Raw genomic sequence first — 8,730 nt, 5'->3', positions numbered from 1 at the left:
CTTGTCTGATGATCCTGTCAGTCTTTGAAAGAATAATTTGTTGTTCTGTGTGGTAAATGTGTAAGTTAGTACAGCATTCATGAAACATCTGATTTGTGTTTCTATATGGATGCTTGCTGTCGTGCTATTGTGCCATTGTGCCACTGGTAAATTATGAAACTTCAACTGAATTGAAAAATTCAAACCATTACGTTATGCACGCTTATTCTCTCTTCTTCCGTCTCTCCCTGTAAAGCCTGTATTGTATATGTAGTGATCGGTTTGTGTCCCAAGGTTTCATGTGTGCATTCCTATGTGGTGGCTACATGCCACCCACCTGAGCTGCTCTCCCAGCAAGACATGGCTCAATCCACATGTTCACTCCTTTGGGAGGAGAGACACTCATCTAGAGGGAAAGCTCTGCTGCTCAGACAGTGCATAGCAACAATGATGCAAGATAAGCTCCAGGGAGAATGGGCTGCTCCAGGCTGTCATTTACTCTTGTTTTCTGCATCTCGTCAAACGCCTGCAGCACACCTGCCTCCAAAAAAAGCATCAGTAAGGCTATACAGTAGCTGAGGAATATTGATTAAGACTGCTGACATTTCTAGCTCCTTTTCTTTTCTAGGATTATTGCTTTTTGTTTTGCTCTTTAATTTAAAAGGCTAAGGGCATAAACATAATTGTTTTTAATTGTTTTCTTTTTTTATTATTGTAGTTGTTTACATTAATTTTTTGGTGAATTGCAGTTTAAATTTTCTGGTTTAAGTTCAGTTGTGAGTTCTTAAGATGTAGGGCTTTGAATTTCTCCGAGGTATCTGCTGGGGACATAAGCAAATCACAGGCCCCTGGTGTCTTACCTTTATCATGTTGCAAGATGCGAATTTGTATAAGGGCAACAGGGACTGCCCATAGTGTGAATTTACTCCACAGCTTTTGTCTTGTAATGGGTCGTAGCCTGGTGATTATTCAGTCGGCCTGTTCTCCACTTCCTTAAATGTCAGCAGAATAGAGAATCAGTCACTGGAACAAAATGCCCATCATGGTGAAGCTTTAAGAAATGTGCACCAAGAAATTGCACCATAGATACCAATGAAGATGATGTTTTCATTGATCACCTGAGGGCACCTGGAGCTGTTTACGGTCCTTTAAATGTTATCCCATTTGGATGTGTCCCTGCCCTTCTCTCAGCCATCATGTTAGTCCTCAGACAAAATACATTTTCTTTCCTAGTGAATCACAGGAGCAGCTAGGGATCCTCATTCCTGTGACTGCTTGTTCAAAAGGGCCTCAGCCATAAATTTGCTGGTTCAAATGGCCTGTCAGCAGAAACACTTTAATAGAGTTGTAAATATGTCTTAAATGATGAACTGGCACCTTTATCATGTCTGTAACATATCTACTATGAGCATGGTGGGAGTGGTTTATCACAGTGGATGATGATGAAACGGGCAACACATTTTCTTTTCACCTGGCTATAGCTGTTTGTGGCTTGCATATCAGCAAAAGCAAATTACATTATTATTATTATTATCATTATTTTCTTCATAAGTAAATCTGTAGATTTAAACTTACACACACCTTATAATCATGAGATCTGTTGTTTTGATACAGGAACAATTTAAAAAGCCTCATTTGTGTTATCTAGGCATCAACACATTCAAAAGACCAACCTGACCATGTGTGGTATGTAAACCTTCAGAGTCTCACAGAGATATCTTGACATGCTGTTTCTTATTATAGCAGATCAATAGCAGTAAATAGGGTGCAGTTGAACATTACAATGTGAAAGCAATTTCATTATGCTGCAAATCTAACTATCTCAGTCGCCTGCTTTTATCATGTTACTTGTCCATCTTTTCCACCGTTGTCTTACTCTTGGCTTACTTTCTGCCTTCGCTCATCAAAACCTGTAAAACTACTGTGGCTTAAGCAAAGACTCATGAGTGCCCAACCAGTGTAATTTGTATAATATCTAATTTAAGTGCTTTGTCAATAAGCTCATTTCATAAAAAAGATCAATAGGCTCTCTTTGACATTGTGATTTAGCACCATCTTTAGTTTAACAGCCTCTTTCGACAAGAGCTGTTAGAAAATTTATATTGCTTTAGATTAATTGCAGAGCAAAGTATCTATGTCATTCTCTGCACATTTGCTGTGATGGATTGGTTGGACATTAATGACCCTGCTGTTGGAAGGCCTGTAAATTCATCATGGCTACAATTACAAATATGTATTTGTTTCCTCATCATCATTTATGGTGTGTTCAATGTGTAAGTCAGTGGATTTTTGACATAGGGGTATGTGGATTTTGCCCTGGTCAAAAAGCAACAATCAAGTTTTCTTCCCTCAGAAAAGTCAATCGTAATTTACTTCAAGAAACATTTAACCTGGTTAAGGGGTTTCATTTTGAAAATGTACAACCTACTAACAGATCAACACTTCTAGAGTAGAAGTGGATCAATTTTTCAACACTTTATCATTATATTTTATTATTTTTTCATGAAATCTAACTGTAGAACCTGAAAGAAGCTTAAGATATAAAGTATATTTTTAGTTATATGTATAAGTTAATTGTATAATAAAGGTGTAAGACAAAAGAAACACATCCATATAATTAACATACAGTTCCCTACTCTACTATTTCACACAAATGCTGAAAGTATAATACAAGTTTTGATGGAAATAGTCTGTTTCCCTGACTTGGGATTATAAACTATAAGCTTGTATGCTTGCCTAATTTGTTGGACACTGATGATGGGGTAGCATAAATCGCCAAAACCTTTGGGCATTTTGCACTGTTCTGACTTACCACATTTATGTTTTTGCCAATAAAATATATTTTTGCTTACAGATTAGACTATTTGTGAAGTTTTTCTGGTAGTGTGCGGGCTCCTCCTGCCTAATTTAGCCCACATTCCCAGGTGATCTTGTTAGAATGTGCCCAGTATGCCAATATTCAGCATTACACCCAAGTAATATGCATGTTTGTTAGCTGCTATAATGGAGTACCACTTGCTCTTGTCTCACATGTAGGTGCTGGAGAAACTGCGAGTAGATCAGAGGAACCAGCCGTGGGAGGACTTGTGGTGGATGTCGACAGGATGTCAAGCCAGTTGGCCTTTTCTTGGTGAATGGATTAGAGGTCAGTACCTGTACAACAAAAACCTTACAATTTCTCCAAGTGTCTTCTAGTTGAGTGATCATTTACAAACGTTTGCTTGTACGCTTAAATTAATAAGCGTTGCTGTCACAACGCCCCATAAGCCCTGGGTTTTCTCTTCTTGTCATCACTTGAATCAGCTTTGATAACACAAGGTCTTTGAACTTGCTCTGGATTCATTAGCTTGTATCGGTTGTTTTAATTGGTTGTCTGCATGGAGGGAGGCTGTTGGACTTGTGAGAATTCAGACACTGACACACAGCCCCATGTGGTGCCATCCCAGTCTCTGGGGAATGGCAGTATTTTCATCCCAGCATTTCATGCCATGGATGAAATCTGAGGAGGCTATGTCACATGGTCATGGTCCCATGACTATTAATCCTTCCGTGGTATGTTTTTTTTTTTTTCCTCCTAAACTTTTTACACTATAAGCTCTGTTGTAAATTCTTGCCACCCTCTATTTCTTCTCTTAAATCCTTTTTTTTCGGTGGTGCAGCAAGACCACGCCACTCTTTGGCATGACCTGCCTATAAAACCGTGCACTAAGGTCTTCATAATGGCATAGAAAAGTGTTTATGTATTCTTCTCCATTTTCTCTGATCCATTTGATGGGAGTTTGCTTAATCCCTCAGTAGGCCTCTGTTATAAGCTTTTTGGTAATGACCTGCCTAATCCCCCCACTACAGATAAAATGAACAGGCACATTAATTTCAAAGCAGTTTACCCTTTTCTCGTCTGGCTCTAAGAGATATAAACACTGTTTTATTTTTTTAGCTTTTATGTAAATTTACACGTTAGTCTGCTGTGTTGATGCTCATTTGTTAGCTAAGCATCTGTCATCCTTTTTAGCAACAGAGCAAAGATGGTGGCCATATTTCTTTTACAGCCCTGGAGAAACACTGGGTTGTTAAATGCCAGTTTTGTTTTGGCAGGCTTGGTGGCAGGTGAGACAGACTTAGATTTGTGATACTTGTTGGTACAAGACACTGAAGATCATCTAAATTCATATCTGGTCTGATCCATCCAATCTGTGATCTGATGCACACCCTTGAATTTTTCAGGATATCTACCTTACTGTAGGATATTATTTATGGCACTGCACACATTGGTGGGTTGAGTTCTGTCACAGGTGTGTGTTTTTGTGTGTGTGGTATCAAGTGAAGTCACCCTCTCTCACTTTCTCTCTCACCCTCTTGCCCCCTTAAAATGGAGTCATCTGAGAAATGGAAGTCGGGTGAAGCAAAGGGTGAAACTAACAATTTAAACATCTGATCAGCACCCACAGAGGAGGCTGTTCCTTGGTTCTCATGTGCCAAGTCGTGTTTTTTTTAATCCCCCCATTCCCCTTATTTTTGACTTTGATGTGTGATGCTTTTATTGAGGTGCTACTCCCAAGCACAAAGTAATTGAAGCAGAAGAATAAACAAATCTAATATTAATTCATATGAGAAAAAATAAACGATTTTCTTTGATTTTGCAAGAGGTTTACAAATATTTCCCTGGGGATGACAAGTTGTTTTAACGCAGAATCTCCAGCAACTTTTCTGATGCTCTGTTAAAGAAGGGCTTATCATACTCTCATACCAAAGTTAAGAGTCTCACTCATCTGACAAGCTCCACTTCAAGAAAAGCTTATTTGAAGATGCAGATGTGTTGCTTAAGTGATAAAACAGTTATTTGTCAGAATTTGACTAAAATTAATGCTTTCTCTGAATTTATTAAAAAAAAAAAAAAAAAAAACTTTACTATATGATATATGACATTTACACAGAAAAAAGAACCCTCTTATTTATTATTTTCACATTTCCCACATGTAGGATAGACAAAGGGTCCTATTCAGTTTCTTTATTATTTTTGTTTTATTTATTTAAGTTGTTTCTATGATATATCACCAATAGCAAACACCTTGCAATTTTTACATTTTTGTGCTGAATTGGCTTCCATTGTTCACTGGCGTTTTGAATAGTTTCCACTGATGCTGAATTTTAATTAAGTGTAGGCAATTGCAACAGATGGAAGAAGAGATTAAGGGAAACATCCTACTCTAAATGGTTGTTGGATAAAAATGCATTTTTTTCTCCAATGACTTGTTTCCTTAGCTTCATCCTTCTGCCTACATATTATCATAATCACATACAATAGCACAACACCGCAGCCCTGCGATCCCTCCTCTCACCTCCACCAGTACCACCATACTCACATACACACACACAACCTTCGTCTTGCACTGGAGCTAACATGCCTCCCAGCTCCAGTTTGAGCTGATAATTTACAGGCAGTCTCAAACCCCCACCTGACTTCACCCGTGGAGGAGAGCACTGAAAATGTCAGGAGTTTAGTTAGGGCTAGAACACCTGCGCTGCACGCAAACACTGTGCTTCTGCTCCAATAGCTCCCCAGGGGCGGCTCACTAGTGCTCAGCCGTTATCGCAGTGATGGCTGCTTGTGATTTTTACACCAGAGGACAGCAGGAGAATAAAAACAACTCCATTTGCCCATCACTAGGCCTGTTGCTTCAGTGGGCTTGACATGTTGTAAAGGCTGTGAGCGCCCTTCTAGTGGGCTGTGGAATGCCATCCTTAGAAGCCAGAGTCCTACACAGGTCCAGCTTTACAAATCCGCAGAGCTTAATACCGCAACCCGACCCATTACCTGCAGTTTTCTCAAAACAAATTATGGACCCAACCCAACCCTTATCTGCTATCAAATACACAGCTCCACATTCTTTTTAAAAAGATTATTTTTAACTTCAGTTTGTCTATACAGGAAATCCAGACATGCAGGTATGCATGGGGTTCCTGTATACTTCAGTCTGGAGGCTTATGTGTTCTTTAACATTGAAGAACACAAGTGAACTTGTGAACTCTCATGTGAACTTGATGTTACTGTTCACTGAATGTGTTCTGTGAAGGCTTGCACTTCCTTGGTTTTGACTTTTTTTCCATGTGTCATCCATATATCTAAACCAGTGGCTCGGTGACGTTCCTCTGAAGGAGTTAAGAGTTCTGCTTTCTACCTCTTCCATGTAGAGGCTGGCCACAGTGGGAGCCCGCTTGCACTGCCATGCTTTGGTCTGTAAACCCCCATGTTGTACTGAAAATAGGTGTTGTTCAGACAGAGGTCCAGCAGTTTGCATATCTGGTCTGGACTGAGGTTGGCTCTATCATTAAGGGTGTTTTTCTGTAGCAGCCATTGCGTCATGGTTTCCACTGCCTCCATACTTGGGGTTCATGTGTTGAGGTGTTATTTGTGCAGTGCTGTTGGTTTTAGGCTACAATTTTCCCCTTAACTAATAATGCCTCATAGCAGAGCTCTGCATTTGATTGTCCTTTTTTCATCTGCTAATATGATTCTCAAGTCTTGGCATGCTTAGTGTACGCTGGTCTCTGGTGTTTTTCCTATGACAGAAACGGCCTGTAGTGTTGCCATATGCTTATTCCTGTCCAGATCATGTCCACATAATATACTTACACCTACCTAGACCAGGTGGGCTCCCAGTGTAAAGCCTTCAAGTCCCATTTTTAGAAGAGCAGTCACATTCTAACATTTTAAACCTTATTCTGCCACAGTGTCAGTGCCCAGTGCAGTAACGATGAGGGGAAAACATAATGAGTGAGTCAGTCGGTTCCAACATCCATAAGGCAAGTGGAGTGAAAGCATCCAGTCACCAGGACCATAAAACCTGAAAGCGAGCTTTTCTCAGCCTCTGTGGTCCCCATGCCAGAGCCATTCACCTCCTGCTATTCCACCCCCACCCTCATGGTTGTTATGTCTGGTTAGCAGGACAATGTGGCCCCTATGCTCCTAAGGCCCTGGGTGCCAGTGCGAGGGTGGAGGCAGAGGACAGCAAAAGAAGTTCCCCTCGATGGTTACAGAAAGGCCAGACAAGGAAGTTTGATGCATATGGGAAACAATGAGGTTACCATCAGTCTTTAACTTCACATACTTAATGATCAGTACTATGTGAATCTACTGTATTTTCCTTTAGCATTTGGAGCCCCTTAGAAATTTGATGCAAAATGATGACGGAATTCAGCTTATTAACATCTGAAAATGCTATTCCCATGTACTCCTCATATGCTTGGTCTCCTTGGATTTCAGCAGCAGGCAGCTGCATATTTACAGGCGCTTGGCCTAACATGAATCATGCCATCAGTTACATTATGCAGCTTATCTCATCACTGCTCTGTTTTCAAAGCTAGATGGAACCAAGCTGATTGAAAACTGACTGAAAGGTGCTCCAAAACTTGGCTTAGATTTATGAGGGTAGATAAAAAATATTGCTACATGCACAACCTGCAAAAATGCATTTCAGAAGACAGAAACAACTCAAAACATAACATGTTAGCATGTGTCTCGTTATGGTGTCATATCAGAGAATAGTGTGCTTTAAATATGCCGTACTATCTGTTCCAAATATATGCTCCATAGTAAAGCTCATTTTTTGTTCCTTTTTATACATAAACATGATAATTACTACTAATAATACCCAGTATGTTTAGAAGTTACTCAAACCTCCCACCAACCCCCTGTTCCACACATAATCTTGATGGAAGTACATTGGTCATATTCGCTGATATTTTCCCATTCACTTATATCTTCCCAAGTTTTATTTTCTTAAATTTGTTCTTGACAAAGGTTCTAAGAAAAGTCTATGCCAGAGTCATGGTGTGTTTTTAAACAGGAATTGCACCGTTGTTCACACCTGTGTTATTACATTGATGAATCCCATTGTCCTTTGCTAATTGAAAGCGTGTTGTTGATCCAAATTGCCATAGGTAAACTCCCTTCAGTTAATTGATTGTATTTTTAAGACTGTATGCTGTTTTTCCACAATAAAGTGTCATTGTGTAAGCAAGATTCAGTAGTAATATCCTAGCTATTGTTATGCAGTTACTAAAGTATTTGTGGACTGTGCATCATGGCATTTAGGATAGGAAAATGGGCATCACCTTGGTTACCAGCTAACACTTCATACATACAGAGAGCCACGTTTGATCATTCAGAGCATGCACAAAGACTGATGCTATCATTTAAAAAGCTGAGCTCTGAAGTCGCCACCTGCTATTTCAAATACTGTCCAATTTCCTGAAACAGGACATTGGGACTGTGTAAGCTGAAAATCTCCTCTTCTTTTCCACTGTCTTTTGCCTCAATCTGTCAAGCATGCAAAGCTTTTATCCTTCAACAGGATTGTCTTCTACATCGTTTCCAGTCACATTTGTTTATTTTTAGTATTTATTTCGTGTATTTGTGTACTTTTCCCTCTTCATCACGAGTAACTCAGTTATTACCAGAGGGATTACATCTGCGCAACACTTTGAGATTTGAGCTGATAACACATGGATTATACAGAGGCCCATCCATATCTTATGGATTTACATGGATTTGCTTCAATAGACAATACAGCTACTGTTTGGCTGCCTTTATAAAATGTTGACCTGTAATTACACTGTTCACAGCTACACATATGAGTTGCATATATCATCACTGGATAAAGAAATACATACATACATACATAAATACAATAATGGATGGTCCTGTGGTAACTTAATTTATAGGACATAGAAGAACCTAATAGGATTTAG

At 39.5% G+C, this 8,730-nt stretch overlaps 1 protein-coding gene across 1 annotated transcript in view; it reads left to right on the top strand.

Moving 5' to 3' along the window:
* glceb (glucuronic acid epimerase b) overlaps positions 1-8,730 on the top strand; it is a 62,467-nt gene that overhangs the window by 29,306 nt on the left and 24,431 nt on the right. Inside the window, exon 2 of the mRNA XM_030077765.1 lies at positions 3,016-3,124. The gene's annotated coding sequence lies outside the window, so the exon portion shown is untranslated. The remainder of the gene's footprint in view (positions 1-3,015; positions 3,125-8,730) is intronic.

This window comes from Myripristis murdjan, chromosome 3 (genome assembly GCF_902150065.1).
Source record: "Myripristis murdjan chromosome 3, fMyrMur1.1, whole genome shotgun sequence".
NCBI lineage: Eukaryota > Metazoa > Chordata > Actinopteri > Holocentriformes > Holocentridae > Myripristis > Myripristis murdjan.
Note: the sequence above shows the minus strand (reverse complement) of the source record. Positions and strands in the feature narration are given on the sequence as shown.